The sequence below is a fragment of the Patella vulgata genome, chromosome 3, assembly GCF_932274485.2.
Source record: "Patella vulgata chromosome 3, xgPatVulg1.2, whole genome shotgun sequence".
Classification (NCBI taxonomy): Eukaryota; Metazoa; Mollusca; class Gastropoda; family Patellidae; genus Patella; species Patella vulgata.
In genome coordinates, this window is record NC_065881.2 from 90,787,734 (window position 1) to 90,809,451 (window position 21,718).

Sequence of the window (21,718 nt, forward strand, 5' to 3'; positions counted from 1 at the left end):
ATACATTTTTGTATGAACATATCACGGCCATAGATACAGCCATCTAATAATTTGACTATATCAATATTTTTAAATACTTTATTTCTTCAATATATATTTTCTGTAGAGGTGGTCACGCCATGTTGTCTAATCAAGCTTCTGTAAATAAATATTGTTTTTTTTTTTAAAAAAATAAATAAAATAAAATAAAAGTGTCCACCGTTCTGTATGCACACTAGTACAAAAGCGAAACTCAAAATAAGAACTAGATATGTTGAAAAGTCATTTCATGTTAGATACTTGCATCTATCGCAGTAGGATCAAACCTGATACCCACGCCCTTTTTATTTCACTTTTCTTGAACTTGTTACATTTTTAGGAAAGGGTTAAAATTTTGGACCCATTTAAAAAATAAATAAATATCCAAACTTGGTATCTACCATAAATCTATAAATTTATTGGTGACATATCATTAAAGAGAACGCCCTTCGCTATAAATTTAAAGCTCGACAGGAAACATTGCAATGAGCCGAGAAATTCCTCTCTGGCCATTGCTGTATTGAGACTGAAAACTTGATCTTTGGCGGAGCGTGTCCATTCTAATCGTCCAATCAAATCTCTCCTGGGTACAATATAGCGTCGAATTTTCATGACTTAACCGGGATGACATCTTTAAAAATAATCCTAGTGTTTGTTAGTGCTGATTTCAAGAAAATTTTTACCCTTGGATTCATTGGGAACAAACATCGATACTGACATAGATAAATTTGGCCGTCGCTGAAACTCGCTATTGGAACGACAATTCTTTGACCCAAATCTCCGATATAAATTCTATAAACGTGTACCAATTATTACTGCTTACCTTTAAACATTCGATAATATATTTTCAGGTGACGATTTGGTAACTGCTTTTTGAGAAAAATAAGTTGTGTGTACAAGCCATTTCAATAATGTCAACTTAACCATAGATGCTTATAATGTATTAGATGTTGCAAAGGACAATATCAAATGCAGTTCCAATATACAGACATGTTCATTCATTGGGACGTTAGTCAAGCTGAAATGTATTTTTTAAATGTTATTCAGCGCTTTGAATGCCTATATTGACGTAACAGCATAAATATTCGTGTGTAAATGCTAGCATACCACACGAGAGAACAATTAAAGAAAATAAGATGTCAATCCTTTCATTTATAAGAATTTGGTGGTCATTAAAATTCAATCATGGTGTTACAACAAATAACCCGAAAGAAAATTATAATAAATATATAATATGCCCGGGGAATCTATTGAGGTCGTGTTTCAATAGGCGATACGACTTAAGACAGGTATAAATTGCTAAGCGTGAAAGAACATGTTTCTCGTCCATATTGAATTTATTAGAATTTTCGACGCCGTATGTTTAGTGTTTATTGTGTATTGACTGGCTAAAATGCGCAACCCTGGTTAATGTAGGTATTATCTATACATATATAAATTTATGTCTATATAATCTATGTATGTAATCAGTTGAAATGAAAAAAATAATCATCTGATTAGAAATAAGGCAATGATTTTAGAAGACAAATGCCGATTTACCATGTTCATCTTAAACCTTTTACCGTAATAATAATACTGTCTAATGGAAGACACTTAATGTCATTTTTTCTGTACTATTTGGACAATATGAATATGTTACCCTAAAACAAGTCCACAAAACTTTGGTATGTACCGATTTCTGTTTCAAACTAGCAGTGCTGGAGTGGACGTCGACCACCCGCTTTATCAAACAGGGTCAAAACAGAAGGTTGCTATTGTACCATAGAATTCAATCTGTGTTTAACAATGGTAATAAAATATATGCGTGGAAACCAAAATTTTATCCATAAAATGACCATTTCCCAGTACAGTCCTTTATACCGAGATTAGATTGCGACCACGTGAGAATGTAACTTCTTGCCCCTGGGGCGTGTCATACCATAAGTTTGATCACACATCCTCCCCCCCCCACCCTTTCACATCCTGGCACTTATTGGGAATTTTGTGTGGTCTCCACGCGGATACACTCTTAATCGTGCAGCACTCCCTGCCATCACTACAATCATTGTTAGGTATGATATCAGTGCGGATTAATGAGCTCGCAATAATAACTTGTTTCTTTTTGCAAAATAAATTCTAGAAATTAAATGAAATGAAATGGGGTTTAACGTCCTACTGTTCAGCTCCGAACTGTGCTAATGAAGAGGGAAATGTTGCTCGGGCAGCGGCACTATCGAATTCCAACTGCCAAGGGATCTTTTACGTCCATTCCAATGTATACACGGGACATTGGTTTTTCGTCTCATCCGAAGGACTAGACAGCTGTCCTTGTCAGGCCCTCCGTTCTGCACCACTAAATTCTAGAAAACATTGACATTGATATCGTCAACAAACTATTTCACTTTACTAAGAGAAACGTGGTATGTTACATGACTATCTATAGTCTATCTGATTTAAAATGAAATCTGATTTGAACACGATTCGTTTTTAATCGTGGGACAGTTTCTTCCATCGCCAAGAAGTGAGCGTATTTGAGGCTTCCGTCTACATATAATTTAACACACTGATCAGCAGTGAATTTTCGCTAGGCCGCTACAATCATTGATAAGGAGGACATCGATGCGATTTAATGAGCCAGAAATATTAACTTTTTTCCTGCGACAAATTAAATTCTAAAACATTGTTTTTATGTATTTAAAAAATAAATAAAGGCGTTTGACGTATTTGTAGGTAAAAATTATTTCCTATTTAGTGTAAATGGGTGTTAAAATGACTGAAAGGCAACATTCCGCTCGAAGCAGTAACGTCTTATGTAAACAATGCACGCGCAATTCAGCCAATGATTGACACCGCGTGCTGTGACGGCACGTGTTAAGACAGTCATCTTTGACATAGATATTACTACTAGAATCGTAATTCTCTGTGAAACAGTTTGTAATTTAACTGTAATATAGACCTTCACTTGATTTAGTTTTTTTTCCTTATAATATATTAAATTGCATCAGTGGGCGTATTTTTCTGATAACCGCTCCTTTCGATTCATAGAAAAGCTAGTTTCAATATAAATACATATACATCAAATAATAACTAAAATCAATACAGTGATATACAAATATTATATGATATAAAGATTATAGAATATTAAAGGAATTACGGAAGCTCAAATACGAACTATTTTTGTTTATTTCTTTTCCTATTTTTATTTTCAATTTTTAATTTTGAAAAAAGTTATTTCGAATTTCTATTTTTAATTTTCAATTTTGTACAATAATTTTCAATTTTGTACAATAATTTTCAATTTTGTACAATAATTTTCAATTTTGTACAATAATTTTCAATTTTGTACAATAATTTTCAATTTTGTACAATAATTTTCAATTTTGTACAATAATTTTCAATTTTGTACAATAATTTTCAATTTTGTACAATAATTTTCAATTTTGTACAATAATTTTCAATTTTGTAATTTTTAATTTTTATTTTTTATTTTTAATTTTGTAAAATAATTTCTAATTTTGTAAAATAATTTCTAATTTTGTAAAATAATTTCTAATTTTGTAAAATAATTTCTAATTTTGTAAAATAATTTCTAATTTTGTAAAATAATTTCTAATTTTGTAAATTTTTTTTTAGAACTATCAGACCGCCCCGGTTCACTTACATCTTGTCCAACCTCGTGGGTTTTCTCCAGGTCCTCCGGTTTCCTCCCACTGCAAAAGACCCCTACGCGCAAGCAAATTATTGAAATAAAATTAAACCCTAATTTAAGTTGGTGCCGAAATGACCTAGTTTGTGTCAAGTGGACTTTTAACCCCATTTCTCTCTCTCTCTCTCTCTCTCTCTCTCTCTCTCTCTCGCTCGCTCTCTCACTTACTGGTAGTAGTTGCGATGGGACAAAAAATTGAGGTCTCGTGTACACATTGGAGTGCACGTCAAAGATCTCTTCGCAGTTGGAATTCGATATAAGTTTAGGCCGTAGCGTCACTGTCGGGATAAAATTTCCTTCATAGTACACTGTACGGCGTATGTCCGTCTTCATTAGTCTAGTCGAAGCAGAACAGTAGGACGTTAAACCACACTTCATTTCCCTGTCGCCATGGGACCCACGGTGGCTATGCGAGTAAGACACTGTCGGCCGAGAATGTTCATAGGTATTTTCAGGCGTGGTTTCCCCCTGTAAATAACAGACGCTTGTATATTATTCGGCCTACCTCGTCTATTTTTATACTTTTATTTGACCTCGGCTGCACAACTTCCAAACGCGCTGCCTTTAAAGAAATTGCGACTAACACGCCTTTTTAAGAACTGTTTTTGTTAAGCGACACGTGTTTATAATCAGTAAACCTACGACCGTACCACAATCTCAGGCGTATAGCGGAGAGGCATATCAAGCTACGCCGTACAGGCGAGCAACATGACACGATGATGATCAAGGAATCAGTCGAGGTTTGCCGAATGGTCCTCGAGAAAAACAAAATTATGAATTATTTTACAAAATGGAAATTAATTTACAAAATTAAAAATTAATTTACAAAATTAAAAATTAATTTACAAAATTAAAAATTAATTTACAAAATTAAAAATTAATTTACAAAATTAATTAATTTACAAAATTAAAAATTAATTTACAAAATTAAAAATTAATTTACAAAATCCAAAATTAAAAATTAATTTACAAAATCCAAAATTAAAAATTATTCTACAAAATCCAAAATTAAAAATAGAAATTAGAAATTATTTTTCAAAATAAAAAATTAAAAATAGAAATAGGAAATCGAAAAACAAAAAGTAGTTCGTATTTGAGCTTCCGTAAGGAATACCAATTATGAAAAATAATCTCACCTTCTTGGAAATTGATTTTTTAAGGCATAACTGAAAGAAAAAAAAAATCATGTTGATACTGGATTTTCATTGTATGCCGCAAAATATGTTAAAGATCAAATGAAACTAAAATTAAAACCATGAAAAACAATACAATAATATATGAATGGTATATTGTTACATTTAACCATGTATTATGCAAGAGCTAATTCTGCCTATTGTAGGTCTTTCTCGAGGCCTTAAATGTTATCTAAATATTAATCAGACATTAATTAACTTATCAACACCATAATCATCTCTCGATGCCAGCCTGTGATATTTAGTGGATTTGAATACGTTTTGTGATGTATGAAATAACCGTAAAAATGGATATTATCGTTGCCATGGAAGTAATGACGATCGAGGCTAGTCTAAAACTGAATCGCTAATATCTAGGTTGAGCGTGAAGCAATTTGAAATTTTCAGCATATTCTCTTTTCATTATCTATTATAGTGAGAACCACCATCTCTTTATCTACTCTTACCCAATGCTCCTTTAAATAAATCATTTTTTTATTGCACATTTTACACATTATCCACAGAATCCGCAATGGTGAAATAGGTGTAATATTCATGAAAAAAATTTATAAAAATTTATTAATAAGTGTTATTAATTCTATTTGTTTGTTGTTCCCAATGCGGTTTGTTGAATACGTTGGTGGAGTGGGTTATGGTGGCAATTTATTAAAACAAAATATACAGCCTAAAATTTATAACATTCCTGTACATGATGGGGAGGGGGGTGTCTAGTGAAACCATATGGCCTATCATTGAGTAAATCGGCTTGGTTTCGATTGCCCGCTTGTCCGTGACAAGGCGTAGGGTCGCCTATCTAACCTCGTGGGTTTTCTCTGCTTTCTGCACTGCTAAAAACCCATATGCGCAAGCGATTTATTGAAACAGAACTGAACCATATGTTAGTCCCGAAATGATATACTTTGTGTCGAGTGGACGTTAAATTCTCTCTCGCTCTTAAATTAAAATCTAACTCACAACCTGCTGTACGTGTTTTGACACGCACGGGTTGAAGGGTTTCACAGCTTACTGTGAATTTAGCTGTAACTATCGAGTGGAGACATAATAGATAAAGGCCATTCTTTATATCTCTTCCTAGAAAAACGTTCGAGTGGAAATGTTATAATGTGAAATTAGATAATGCATGACGTTATTTGCATTGGTTATGGACGAGCGATTAGTGTATTGAAGTAACACTTGACATATTATATTACCTTCACCTGTAGGAACAGTAGTCACTAGTATTAGTTAAACGGACTTGGTCCTCTATATTTGTGTCGAAATATTGCGTGCTACTTAGATTATTAGGGATGGGATAAAAAAGATATGGAAGATGGGGGTGATTTCAGTTTTGATTTTGGTTTTAAACTTTCGACTTGAACCTGTACAATTGTGTCGAAATATTGTGTGTTACTTTGATTAGTGATGGGATAAGAAAGATATGGAAAAGGAAGCTGAATTCAGTTTTGATTTTGACTTTAAACTTTCGAATTGAAAATTTTAATCTTGATATTTGTCTACTTCATAAAATACACCAACACATGTGTTAAACGAATCAAAGCGGTCTAGGTATTTAAGGAATATTTATTAGATAATAAATGACAAAAATATTTGAGAAAATTAACCCTTCCTTCATTATTGATTTCAAATTTCCTTATATCAGGTTTATTTTGATGTACTTTTTATTTTTGTCCAAGTACGAGCGTACAACAACGTAAAGCTCAATGTAATGCCAACGTCGTTATCTTTTTCGACTGAGTTGGAATATCAATTTGTGTCAGCTGAATTGTTTGTATACTTTTCATAACGCTTTCATCTTGAAAATTCAAATTTTGGCTTTATATAATTTATGCATCTCATGGTTATAAACGTTTTCATCAATTTAATCACATAGCTAGATAAACTCGTCCAACAAACTCGTCATAGCCACCGATATAGGATCATCATTCTGGATGAGTAGGTAAATAAAGTGTAATAATTTTAATATATTTACTAATGCTGATTTATTTAGTTGATATAAAACTTACACGCTGTTATCAAAATCCTTAAAATTGATTATTCAGAACCGAAGTCCTGCAAAATTATGAATTATCATGAAACTTTTTTTCTGTAGTTCATAACTTCCTTGACATCTCTCAATACTGAATGAAGGACATATGTAATTGTTGATTGCGGTATGAACATATCACGGCCATAGATACAGCCATCTAATAATTTGACTATATCAATATTTTTAAATACTTTATTTCTTCAATATATATTTTCTGTAGAGGTGGTCACGCCATGTTGTCTAATCAAGCTTCTGTAAATAAATATTGGTTTTTTTTTAAAAAAAATAAATAAAATAAAATAAAAGTGTCCACCGTTCTGTATGCACACTAGTACAAAAGCGAAACTCAAAATAAGAACTAGATATGTTGAAAAGTCATTTCATGTTAGATACTTGCATCTATCGCAGTAGGATCAAACCTGATACCCACGCCCTTTTTATTTCACTTTTCTTGAACTTGTTATATTTTTAGGAAAGGGTTAAAATTTTGGACCCATTTAAAAAATAAATAAATATCCAAACTTGGTATCTACCATAAATCTATAAATTTATTGGTGACATATCATTAAAGAGAACGCCCTTCGCTATAAATTTAAAGCTCGACAGGAAACATTGCAATGAGCCGAGAAATTCCTCTCTGGCCATTGCTGTATTGAGACTGAAAACTTGATCTTTGGCGGAGCGTGTCCATTCTAATCGTCCAATCAAATCTCTCCTGGGTACAATATAGCGTCGAATTTTCATGACTTAACCGGGATGACATCTTTAAAAATAATCCTAGTGTTTGTTAGTGCTGATTTCAAGAAAATTTTTACCCTTGGATTCATTGGGAACAAACATCGATACTGACATAGATAAATTTGGCCGTCGCTGAAACTCGCTATTGGAACGTCAATTCTTTGACCCAAATCTCCGATATAAATTCTATAAACGTGTACCAATTATTACTGCTTACCTTTAAACATTCGATAATATTTTTTCCTTTTTTGTGAAGAAAATGCATGAATTATTTATTTTATCAAATAAGTATTTAAAAATATTGATATAGTCAAATTATTAGATGGCTGTATCTATGGCCGTGATATGTTCATACAAAAATGTATACTTTTTCCGCGAAAGGCTGACATTCAGAAACTTCCTTGATCGTGGCAAGTGGGTGCAGCTTTCTAGTTAGCGCCCCATTCGATTCATAGAAAACTTAGTTTCAATATGAATACAATTCCGTAAAAGCGGGGAATCGAATCCACGCCACTTGACTCAATGGCAGATCTTATAATCGTAATAATATTAATAATAATAATAATCCCTTTATTTCAAAAGCGTAGAAAATTAGGCCTTGGGCCTTTGATGCATTTTGCCCTTTTAACAACATCAAGCATGCATAAAATCCGGAACAAATATATATGAACAGTATTTTCTCGAAGATAGGTATGAATAGTATTATACAAAATATATGTAAATGGATCAACATGGAAGTTGATGGCATAGATCAATAAAATATGGATGAACAAGAAAACATTAAATTATGAAGCACTTAAATATCTATAAATATGCTTACGAAACATGTTGATCGAGCTAATATTTTTAATATTATTTGGCAATGAATTCCATAACTGAGATCCTCTGAATTTTATACTATTTTTAACAACAGAAAGCTGGGGTCTGAGAACAATTAATCTGTTATTAATATTACTATAGGGTGTATTATAAAAGGGAAGAATATTAGTTAAATACTCCGGTTAACGATTATAAATTATTTTGTGACGGTAGGATAACATATTTAATAAATGTCTTTCCTTAATTTTTAATAAGTTTAGATCCGCAATGCCAGGAGTTAAATCTTTTTTGTGCTCTATATCTAGAATAAGTTTGAATGCTCGGTTTTGTTGTCGTTGGAGAGTATTAAGAGATATAATATCGCAGTTTTCCCATATAGCGCGTGAACAGTAGTGGAGATATGGCTGAATATATGATTTATAAAATACTGATCGGAATTTACATGGAAGGAATTCTTTCAGTTTACGTAACTGAAATATTTTTTGATTGATGATTTTTGAAATATAATTTGCGTGATCGTTCCATTGCAGATGAACATTTTCAATCGCACAATTGTTAAGGTTTATCCATAAATCTGGTGTTAAAAGTCGTTTTCTTTTCTGCTTAAAACAGCTAGACCTTCCATCCGTCAGTTTTAAATTAATTGTTGTATCAACCAATACAAATACACTTTGCTTGCGGCGATTAAATATATTAAAACTAAAATCAATACAGTGAAATACAAATATTGTATGAAATGAAATGAAACGGGGTTAACGTCCTACTGTTCTGCTCCTAATATTGTATGATATAAAGAATATTTAGAATATTAAAAATATATATATGAAAACTAATCTCGCCTTCTTGGAAATTCAGTTTCATTTCTAATTTCGATGAATAATCCCGCACGTGCTTTTCAATGAAATACGTCACGGGAGTCCAATATTTCATCTAGTATAGATAATATAGGATTGGCAAGTCGTTGCCCGTACATTATTGGAAATAATGATGGTACGCCAACATCAAAGGATGACGTCACATCTGTATTTTAAATTTAAATAAATTCATTATTACACAATATCCACCGAAGCCGTAAATGTAAAATAGATATAATTTTTATGAAAACCGGTTAGTGTACCAGCAGATTCTTATCCTCCACGATTTACGCAAATATTTCATAAATAAGTGTTACGTTGGTGGAGTTTGTTTTTATCGTATACATGCTGCATTTCTAAATGGATCATCTTGGATCTTAGTATACTTATTCCTTATACCCTAAGGACAATAACTATTGATTTTGAGGCATGATCCGCCCCCCATGGGCAGTGCCACACTCACCTTTAAATATATTTTCTGTAAATAATTTACATGTTGCAATTATTACCAATTAGGATCCAATTCTGCATGATCCATCATAAGATTGTACCTATTTATATTGGTCCCTGACCATATTTACTAATGCTGATTTATTAGTTGAAATAAATCCCCCACATTGATTCTGAAACATTTTCTGTAGTTCATGACTTCATCGACATCACCGAAGGATTCTGAATGAAGCAAATGTGTAATTGTTAATTGTGTTATGACCTTATCATAATTACACTATACCAATATTTTAAATACTTTACTTCTTCCATATAAAACTTCCACATTGGTTACCTGGACCCCAAAGATTCGGAATGAAGGGAATATGTAGTTATTTATTGTGGTGTGAACATGGCATCTAACGTTTTTACTATACCTATGTTTTAAATACTTTACTTCTTGGCCCACTCGACACAAACTAGGTCATTTCGGGACTAACATATGGTTCAATTTTATTTCAATAATTCGCTTGCGCGTAAGGGTCTTTAACAGTGGGTGGACCCAGAGAAAACCCTCGAGGCTGCACATGCGACATTACTCCGTGACACATACAACCGGGGAATCAAAACCACGCAAGTTGACTCAATGTCAGACCTTATGATACAACGCGCACGCGCTAACCTTTCGATCACCCCCCCCCCCCCATTTAACGAATAGTGTCTCACTCGTCCATAGATCTGTATAGACCTTCTCGTGAACTATCTACTAATTTGTGTTTTAAATTAATCACAAAGAAGCTCCCCGATCTTGAACTTCTAAAGCGTTACCCACATGTTTCGGCTTCCGGAAATGACCGGTTGTAATTTACCGTCTGCTTCAAGATGAATCTTGGGTTGATAATATAGGACAATTTTCTTTCTGCAAATTTTGAGTCCTTATGTTGGTTATAGTCTCGCCATTTTAATTCTAAACCAGAATTTGCACATTTAAGGTTACCATTTAGACCTGTAATGTCAGGTTAAAACCGATGAAATAATAATAATATTAATTTTTATTTTGTCTCACTAGGTTATGCTGTTAATGGACAATTTGATACCAGTTCTTGTGCAGACTTTAATTCCAAAATTGACAAATGTTATACAGATAATAATCTTACAGTAAGGGGTGATGTACGAACACTGTCAGCTATACAAGGATTGTTCCTTCAAGACACAACAGAAATATGCGGGTATTTATTAATCAATGTTAGAAATATTTGTTAGTTGAGAGGATAGTTCAGTAACGGTTAGGAATGAGGGTCTGGTAATGAACAACCTTTAGTTTTCCGGATCGGACGAACAATCTAGATTGCGTGCTTTTAACAGATCATTTGTAATGTTCCCCCTAACACATTCATGTGTACCCGGTTTAATTACATCAGTTACTTGACCAAGTTCTAAAAATGAACATTTTCTGCTTAGGCTATTTGTAAGTAGAGACTTCAATCGGATCGGTTGAGACTTTGGCGCTAGATAACTTTTGATTCTTATTTAGTGAGAGTGGTGAAACATCGTGTATAGTTTTACAACATCAATACATTTCTTGTTTAGGCTAAGTAGAGACTTCAATCTGATTGGTCGAGACATTGGGACACACTAATTTCACAGCCAGGTACTTTAAAAACCATGACTGGGTTCGATCGGGAATACTTTCTGCTTATGATTAGTTCTCACTATCCCGATGCGTGCGTCCACTGAAATCGTGGTGATCCTATTAGGTCTTATATACTCACGTAAGTAACGCGTAACGCATCGCACGACAGTGGGGGACCTAGCATTAGGCTAATAATATACAACCAGGTTGATTGCTCGATACTTTAAAACAAAAATAAATATGCAATTAATTAATATGTGTCATCAATTTATTTTGGAATTGCAGCGGGAGCATCAGCCTCTATCTGCTTAAGTTTTAATATGTTATCTTCTTCATCCGTTTGGCACAATATCTTGGCTAGGGCTCACAATACATTCTCCCTTTCTGTGCTCATTTATCATGTAGCGACCTAAAAGTCTAAATGATATGATACAAATGCCCCTCATGGAAACCCCAATGCATTTCAAGATGGCTTTCAGTCGGAACATACATTGCCGATGGTGCCTCATTGGACACGTACTATGGAGATCGCATCATGACAAATATTATCCATGTAAAGGAATTGCATAATACCACTTCTTCTAATCCTCCATCCAGTATTGAGAGGATATTCTCTACATTGGACTTATGCAATCAAGTAGCACTGTTAAGGCTCAAATGTGGAAGTAAAATGCGTTCCATTTATTTGTGCATACTAAAGAGCTTAAAATATTTAAAAATGTATGTCCGAAAGCGGGACATTGCTACATAATATTTGGCAATAATTTAAACATACAAAATGCAATTGTCTAGTCCAAGATCTCCCAAGTGCAAACGGCTCATTATATCTACTGTACTGTACTTTATAAATCGAATGTTTGATTTTTTACGATAACGAATAGAAAAGATATACATGATTTCGCCACCTTTCAAAAACTATTGCAAATCCTGATTAATAAATTTCAGTGCATTGAAAGACAGCTTTAAGAATGCCGTGGGTTGTTTCATTGACCTACTTAGAGGATGTGTTTCGGCTAATGACAGGACATTGGTAGCTTCTTCAAGTAATTATAAAGAAGCATATGATCTGCTCTGTAGTGACGGACATAGTAAGTTAAACTGTATCAGCAACATATATTCATATGTTGATTAGCAGTGACCAGGCAAATGACATTATTTATGTTAAAAGTCAGTTCCGGGTTGACTCGGAGAAACAGTAAACATTTTGTATTGGTAAGAATTCAAATGCAACTGACAGAATAAGATGAAGAACGTGTGCCTATGTGCAAATGTTGTGAAACACAGCAAATAAAATGACCCATGTAAGACTATCCTGCTTCGTAGAACCAAATTGGAGAAATGGCACTATCCTAGTCACAGGTTTCCAACTCGTCAATGGGAAACTATCCTGTGTCACAGAAGTTTATAAAATAATATCTTAATCAACCCAACGTCTGCACTTAAAAGTAGTTAACACACTTAATATCTGGCTATTTCGTCCAAACTTTGAATTGAGATACGTTATAGAATTTGAGGGAGGGATAATACCATTTTTGTAGATAGATAAAAATCATGTATTGCATAAGAACTATAGCACTCATGGTTACATCAGCGCTCTTGTAACATTGTGGTAATAACTACCTGAGGGTCTGATATACGACCAATTCTCAGAAATAGCGGAATGTGGGGTTGGAGAGTTATTCAATAATCATTCCAGAAATAATCAGATTACGTCGATGTGGCTGTGACAGCCACTTTTTAAACGTAATGTGTAATTAATGTTTTTAAATTGGTGATTGGTCATGTATCTGTTTAATTTATCTTTATATCTTGTTAATTTATCTTTATTCTGATGATGAACTTTTCAGCTGATAGAAACTGTGTTGGAACATATGTAAAATCTTGTTTAGGGCGTAAATTGACTGCAGCTGGTCTCAATCCGCGGGGGCCATTCACCAGCGACACTTACGACGTCCAGAAAAATCATATCTGCAAGTAAGTGTTTATTATATGTTTGACCGTTATTCGTGTACATGCAATGTAAAAGGTTAGTTGTAATAAACATATGGGCTGTCAATGGTAGTGTTATTCAAATATGCAAATCGCAATAGTAATATGTCAACTATGAGGCATCTTGAGGATAGAGGAGTTACACATGTGAGTAATCTTAAGTCTCTGTGATGCGAGAGACGCTTATTAAAAAGAATATGAAATTCTCCAACAGAATATATCCACGACTTCAAACTGGCTATCTTCTGTCCATATAGGTATAAGTAGTTGATGGATATCTTGCATGGGGCAGGACTGCTTACTTGATTCACATACACTAACATCTGATACCACTCCCCATAGCATTTGTTTCATCAATGTCTTCAAATATACGATCTGGTAATTTGGATAGTCTAAAATCAAGGCCAGGTCATGCCAGGGAGTCACTCGACTCAATAGTACACTTATTTCGCACTTGGTATACATGCACATTAAATATTTGACTACAATTTTGAGATCAGAGATATTAGTTGTATTGAAGTTGTCATTGTAATAGTGCCTTAATACATCTTGGAAAGTCTGCAATAAATAATACTTAGTGTGCTCTGTCAATAATTAAAAGTAAAAGATGTTATCCTGAAATTGAAATCAAAGATGACATGATAGGTATAAAATTCAAGCATATGGTTACTTTCAATTTTTTTTTTTTTTTTTTTTTACAGGCAGGCTGAATTTTATTTGACCTGTATAAACGCAAAACCGGTGGAGCCGAATTGTAGAGCAGCCTCCATAGAAAAGGATGCCAAAATAGTTACCAAACTAGCCCCTGAAGCATGCGGGGCTATGTCCATAATTTATACATCCCTACTTCTGGTCGCTTCTCTCCTTGTCACTCTCTGTAATGCTATCGGTTAATATCGTCCATAGTCACATGTTTTAGCATTTAGTACTTTTTAAAATAAAAAAAACAGTATTACTCTATCTATTATATGCGTATGATCCGTTGAGATTTTCTATAAGATTGTTTGTTCAGACTTCATGATGATTTTAAATCGGATTATATTTCTGAACTATTCAAATAAATATGGTTGTCTGCCGGGTTATACCAATGTATCAACTATTTTTGTTGAGTGATTATATGCATTTACCCAGTGCCCCCAACCATCTGTCCATAACTCGTGTAAATTCGATAAAGATTGGATTTTGATAATAGTTTGCACTTCCTGGAATGTACAAATCCCAGATCTCAGAGACTTTGAGTGAATAACAGTTCCTCTTCTGATGGGCGGTTATATTTAACAGTATTTCGTAACTTCTAAATCACAAATTCACCTATGGTCTTAAGCTAAAACACGGCCATTGTTAGTCTGATACATATAATAGTCACATATTTTAACATTTAGTAGTTTGTTTGTTTTTTAAAAAAGTATTATGCTATCTATTATATGCGTATGATCCGTTGACATTTTCTATACGATTGTTTGATCAGACTTCATGATGATTTTAAATCGGATTATATTTCTGAACTGTTCAAATAAATATGGTTGTCTGCCGGTTATACCAATGTATCAACCATTTTTGTTGAGTGATTATATGAATTTACCGAGCGCCTCCATCCATCTGTCCATAACTCGTGTAAATTCGATAAAGATTGGATTTTGATATTTGTTTACACTTCCTGGAATGAACAAATCCCAGATCTCAGAGATTTTAAGTGAATAACAGTATGGCGGTATATTAGATTCAAAATTCTAACATGCTATCGGTTCATTTCTTACTTCTACTCATGTAATTTCTAACTTCCATTCATGTAATTTCTAATTTAAGACAATGTATAATCCAACTTATTTATTTGTTCAGTGTAAATTTTAATTCTATTTCATCTTATTTCTATTATTAAGGCGAAAAATGTCTAGTCGCTTTACATGTTAAGCATGAACGGCAAACAAATTTAGAATTTTGATACTTCTACCTAGCAACCATCATTATGACGCCACCGTTCGCTCAATTTCTATTCCATATTTAGTGTTCTAGTTTAAATAATATTTTATGTAATCTTTCCTATTTAGTGTTCTAGTTTAAATAATAATTTATGTAATCTTTGCTATTTAATATTTATTGTTCTAGTTTAAATAATATTTTATCTTATCTTTTCTATTTAATATATAATGTTCTAGAATTGGGTTTAAATAATGTTTTATGTATTCTTATTTAGCTAGAATGTCAGTAAGATTTAGTTTGTATAACTATATAATAAAGTAATCATAATAACATATTCGTTTGTGTTTTATATGTTTTGAATATGTCTAAAGTATCAGCACGGATGTGAGCTCATGACGACTTCCTTTCAATTTTGTACCCATTCATTTTGCCAATGTATACTCTCCGCATTCGGAGAGGACAGGACACAACCTTCTTTCCTAATGATAGTGCTCTTGGGTCATTCTGTTATCCAATTGTATCAGAAAATCAAAAATTTGCGTTCTTCTACTTTGGTCTGAAATGCTTGGAAAATGGGTTTGCACTCGTGACGCCCCTTCGGCGCGTACTTGTGTGGGCCTTGGTCAATGACCTGGCAGGTCAGCCCGATACGCTCGGCGAAAATCGACAGGAAATGAGATCTTTGCGCTATAAACATGTAATTTATGTTTAATCATAATTGGATAAAAATTGTGACCTCATGAGTGTCCACAAGCCACAAACGTGACCTTTTCTTCAATCAGGGGTCATTATCCAGGAAGTTTCAATTCAATAAGCGCGAATATCGACCGGAACCGATAACTTTGCGATATAAAAGTATTTCTTAGGCTTCATCAAAATCACATAAAAATTGTGACCTCTAGCTAGTGGGTCCACCATTTGCATACGTTGAGTGTCCATTTTGTCCGGCAGTTTCGGTCCGATTTGTACGAAATTCGAATTCAACCATTAATATGATGTAGCAGTTATATATTTGAACGGCTTTTAAAATCGGATAAAAAATGGTGATCTATAGAGGGGCCACATGCCAAAAGGCGATTTTTCGTGCAATCAGGGGCCATAATCCAGGAAAGTAACAGTGCGATATGCGCGAATATGGAAAGGACAGATAATATAGTTGCTCCACATTTTGTTATGTTATATCTCCGACACCCCGCCTTTGAAACTATAAGTGATCCAATTACTAAAACATATTTGACTGAAATCACAAAAAATCGCAACAATTCCCCTAGAGGCTAGAGCACTAGCAATGGAATTAGTAGACTCAAAATATATACAGAAGGATCGGAAGATTATACAAAGTTGGCAACAGGTTATGGCATATTCATACCCACACAAAAGCTAAACAGTGAACATCAGAAAAGGGCTACCAGAACATTGTTCTGTGTACACTGCAGAACTGATGGCTATTAAAAATGCATTATAATGGCTAGCTACGCAGACACACACAAAAAACCGTATTCCTGCCCGACTCCCTAAGTGTATCAAATCTATTGAATCGGGCTCCTCCAAAAGCGGGCAGACGACAGATAATTGGCCTCTCAGCTTATCTGAGATTGCATTGAGAAAATAGGTATGACAAAACGTGTAAATTTAAAGTGTGTATCATTTTAACTATTAAGTTGCATAAAGGACATATTTTCATTTATAAATACATGTATATTTATTTACGTATAATATAAGTTTTTCTTGTTACATGTGTTTGGTGTCATATAGCCCGGTTAAAGCTGCTGTGCCATACAACTCCATTTGCATTCAAGGGGGTTGGGTGGCCGAATGGTTAGCACGTGCGCTCTGTATCACAAGGCCTGTCATTGAGTCAACTGGCGTGGTATTGTACGTGACAAGGAGTAGGGTAGCCTGTCCAACCTCGTGGGTTTACTCCGGACCCTCCGGTTTCCTCACACTCCTAAAAACCCCTCCGCGCAAGCGAATTATTAAAATAAAATTAAACCATATGTTAGTGCCGAAATGACCTAGTTTGTGTCGAGTGGACGTTAAACCCCTTTCTGTCGCTCTCCCATGTGCATTCATTTTGTAGACATGAGCTAGCCAGCGATTTCTATAAAAATCTGATGATGACCCTCTCTTTAATTCGATTGAATCGCAACTGGTCTTTTAATCTATCGTGGATATTTTAGTTTTGATCACTTAATTCAATGTTAAATCACCCATTCCACTACATATTAGCGTGGATTAAGCCGTGACAATATAGATATTGTACAAAAACAAGAAAATGACATTAAGTGTCTTCCATTAGACAGTATTATTATTACGGTAAAAGGTTTAAGATGAACATGGTAAATTGGCATTTGTTTTCTAAAATCATTGCCTTATTTCTAATCAGATGATTATTTTTTTCATTTCAACTGATTACATACATAGATTATATAGACATAAATTTATATATGTATAGATAATACTTTGAAAGTTAAAGATTATTCAACTTTAATTTAAAATCTTATTTCTATTATTAAGGCGAAAAATGTCTAGTCGCTTTACATGTTAAGCATGAACGGCAAACAAATTTAGAATTTTGATACTTCTACCTAGCAACCATCATTATGACGCCGCTTGGTGTCGCCACCGTTCGCTCAATTTGGCGATTGAGCACCTGATCGGGGCCATTCTGTTGATACAAACGACTCGCTCTTCGTACGGTTGAATGGTTTGGCGGAGTGTTAAAATTGAAATGGGTTAGGGTAAGGGGTGGGGTGGGGTTACCGGTTAGGGTACCTCACAAAAAAAGCATGGGCCGAGGGTGTTGAAGAAATCTCGGAGGAGGATGTGGGGTACGGACAACCAGGGATTTGGATATTATGCACGTAAGAATGGGGTAGCCGGGGTTAGGGTACGGGAAGGTATAAAATGGTCTGGCTAACAATCGTCCGATTTGGCCTCGTCTCGTCGTTAGTCTAAGTGTATGGCTCAAAGAGGAAGGGAGCTCAAGTGGTGGGAAGAGGGATCAACTGGGGTAGCTTACTCGGGGCGACAATGTCGCTGAGGTTTTTGTTCCTGGAGTAAGCTACTATCAGTTTGTTTTTGAAGATGTTGGGGAGGCTTTCCTGTAACTCGTAGTAATATGTTTTGATAATTTTACTGGCTGAGAACGCGGTGCTATTGTATTGAATCACAAGAGGTAAGATGTCCGAACTACAAAGGATGTTAACGCCGTAGGGAGATAGTGTATTTAATTTTTTTATCCAAAAATCTTCTCTCCCTAAGCGGCGCTTTTTCGTTTCGTCTAAATCCTCCGTCGGTGGTATTTTTTCAATGGGAGTAATGATGAAGTCACTTATGGCATGATTACCTTGATTGAAGTGTTTTGAAACGGGTTTGTCTAGTCTTCTACGGATATCGGAAAGGTGACCTATGGCTCTATCTCTCAACGAATTTCGAGACTCCCCCACGTACTGTAAGGGACAAGACTTGCAGGAAATTAGGTAAACTAGGTTGGATGATTCACAAGTGAGAAGTTCTCTAATTGGGTACTTTTTGGAAGAATGTTTGTTTTCGAAAAAAATTGGTTCGAAGTAGGTATTTGCATATGCTACATTTAGAAGACATACAGGGCCTGGCACCGAATTGTTGGAAAGGTTTCAACGCGACTATATCATTTTCTCTACTCTCTTTCAAAGTGGTATTTTTTATGGTGCGAAGGAATCTTTTCGAGTAACCCCGTTCCCGGAGTTTCTCGAAAACTAATGCACACGCGGCTTGAAAATCGGTCTGGCGGGTGCAAATACGGAGAAATCGGAGAATTTGAGACTTAATGATGCCAGAAAAAGTGTGTTTGGGATGGAAGGATGATTTGAACAAAAGTTGGTGTGTGTCAGTCTCCTTAAAGAAGACTTTGATGTCTAGCTTACCAGTGTCCATGAAGTCATCGCCTTTGAACACGGTCGTGTCCAAAAAGTCAATGCTTTTTTGGCTCACGGTCGCAGTTAATTTTATAGAAGGGTAATGGTTGTTTAGTATTTCGAAGTACTGCCAAAATTCTTCTATCGAGTAGGTCCAAACAATGAATATATCGTCCAAGAAACGTACATAAAAAATTGGTTTTAACGGGCAGAGGGGGAGAAGTTCTCTTTCCCATTCTGCCATAAAAATGTTCGCAAAATTAGGACTGTAGATTTGTCCCATCGACACACCGGTGGTCTGAAGATAGGTTTTTTCATTGAAAGTGAAGTCATTACGTGTAAGGCAGATTTCCAGTTACTCTAATATGTCACGGTCCGGCCGTGATTTATCCGGATTTCTAGAAAAGGCCTTTCGCAGTGCGTTCAGGCCCGTCTCGTTGTCAATATTTGTGTACATACTCTGTACATCGATAGATATTAACAGCGCATTATGTGGAACTTTAAGTTTTTTGATCTTCTCCACAAAGTTATTCGTATCTTTTAGATACGCCGGATGCTGTGACGCCAGTGGCTTTAAAAAAGAGTCAATGTATTCCGAGACATTTCTACACACGCTGGAGCAATCGGAAATGATGGGCCTTCCTTTGGGTATTTTGTTTGGGAGATGCCAACCCGTATCGGGATTTTTGTGGATTTTTGGTAGTGTGTAGAAATGTCTTGGGCGACAATCTTCTTTAGCAGAGAGATAGTCGAACTGTTTTTCGGTGATAAATTTCCTTTTAACTAGTCTTTCCAAAATATTATTAATCATGAGCCGGGTTTCCAGAAAAATAGGTGCATCAAGCTTTTTATAGTATTTTGTGTTGCTTAATTGGTTCTCAGCTTCACAAATATAATCATCGCGATTCAATATAACGCAACAGGAACCTTTATCGCTTTTTTTGATAACGATGGATTTATCTTTCTTTAATTGGTTGAGTGTTGTTCGTTCCTGTCGCGTTAGATTGTCCCTTTCCCTGATGATAGGTATGTTCGCTATGGCGTCTTTCATCCTATCCAGGTGAGCTAAGATGTCCCCCCTGATCGCGATTTCTGGGGGATTCCATGTGGATTTTTCGGTAAACTTGTTTTGTTGGCCCCTATGGGGTTTGTTGCGAAAAAAATAGGTCAATTTGATTACTCTACAAAATCGGTCAGTGGATTCCAGTATATCCTCAATAGAGGTGGGCTGGGGGGAGGGGATGAATTTCAAGCCTTTATCCAGGACGAGCCTTTCGGAAGTTGTAATGGGTCGAGAACTTAAATTAACTACTGTTTTCCCTAGTTGTGATCTAGGATTTGGAGTGGGGGTAATTGCTACGCGAGTTTGATTAGTACCCCCCTCAGGAATTAGTTTAAAGGCCCGACCTCCTTGAGCCAGTGGTTAATTTGTCTGTCTGCTGTGACGTCCGTCCAGTGGATATTGTCTCCAGCGTTGACGTGTACAATATGGTCTGGGAGAGATAATACCGTGGCGCCTTCGGGTGGGTCCGATACAAGCAGGTGGTTGAGGTTGACTAGTCTTTCTGCTTCAATGGGAGCAGCTCTCTTCAACATGTCTGAAACCGGAATTTGTGCTATGAACAGTTTGGTAGAGGGGAATTTAGTTCTGGTGGTGGCAATTAAGTGTTTGTAGGCATTGTGTGCTTTTGTGTGGGCCTGTGTGCGGTTATTGGTGCCAACCTGGAAAATAATTCTCTGTGGTAGATCGGGTTTGTCGTACTTCTTTACCATATGGGTCAAGTTGTGAATCATGGCTCCCCCGTATGCTTCGATCTGGACACCTGACCTACCCTTGGGGATCCTACTTAAGTTAGAACTACCCAGCACTAGGGTGGGTTTCACTAATCTGGGGAGGGACCATCAGCTTGATTTTGCATAATGCTCAAGTGGTGTAGGCACTGTAATATTTGGTAAAATACCTTTATCGACGGTCCGTCCTTGGATTTAGTTCTGTCTGTTTGATTGTTAACCTTATTCCCGTGTTTAGGTTTTTCCCGTGTCCCAGGGGCCTGTTTCCCTTTTAGTCTGGTCGAGGTAGAAAATTTGTGGGAAGAAATTATTCACAACACGTCTCCGCCATTTTGAATTTTGACATCACAGTGACGTCACAGTTCCGCCATTTTGTATTCTGACGTCACGGTGACGTCGTACATTACTTTTTACATCATTTCTGGAATCCTTGGTATCACTTTCCTATATGTTGATAATACATTTCTAGGCTGTAAAATTGATATTTTTGAAGTTATAAATGGTTTTCAGATTCATTATGTTGACCCAGGGGGTCAAAATTTCAAAATGCTGTAAAAAAAATTTGCTCAACTCCGATCGACGGGGAAAATTTTTCTGGAACACCTAGGGACATAGTTGTTTCAGAAAATGAAGAAATCATTTGGGTAGGAATTTCTTCCCACAAAGCTGGATTTGTCACCTTCTCCAACCAGCCTATAATCCCTCATATCAACCCGAACGCGGG

At 35.4% G+C, this 21,718-nt stretch overlaps 1 long non-coding RNA gene across 1 annotated transcript; it reads left to right on the plus strand.

Moving 5' to 3' along the window:
- The first annotated feature begins 1,414 nt into the window (after positions 1–1,414).
- On the plus strand, positions 1,415–15,634 carry LOC126814670 (uncharacterized). The gene is made up of 5 exons (XR_007677701.2): positions 1,415–1,430; positions 10,832–10,991; positions 12,341–12,483; positions 13,243–13,369; positions 14,086–15,634. It is a non-coding gene; the product is annotated as an uncharacterized LOC126814670 (long non-coding RNA).
- Positions 15,635–21,718: the final 6,084 nt, after the last annotated feature.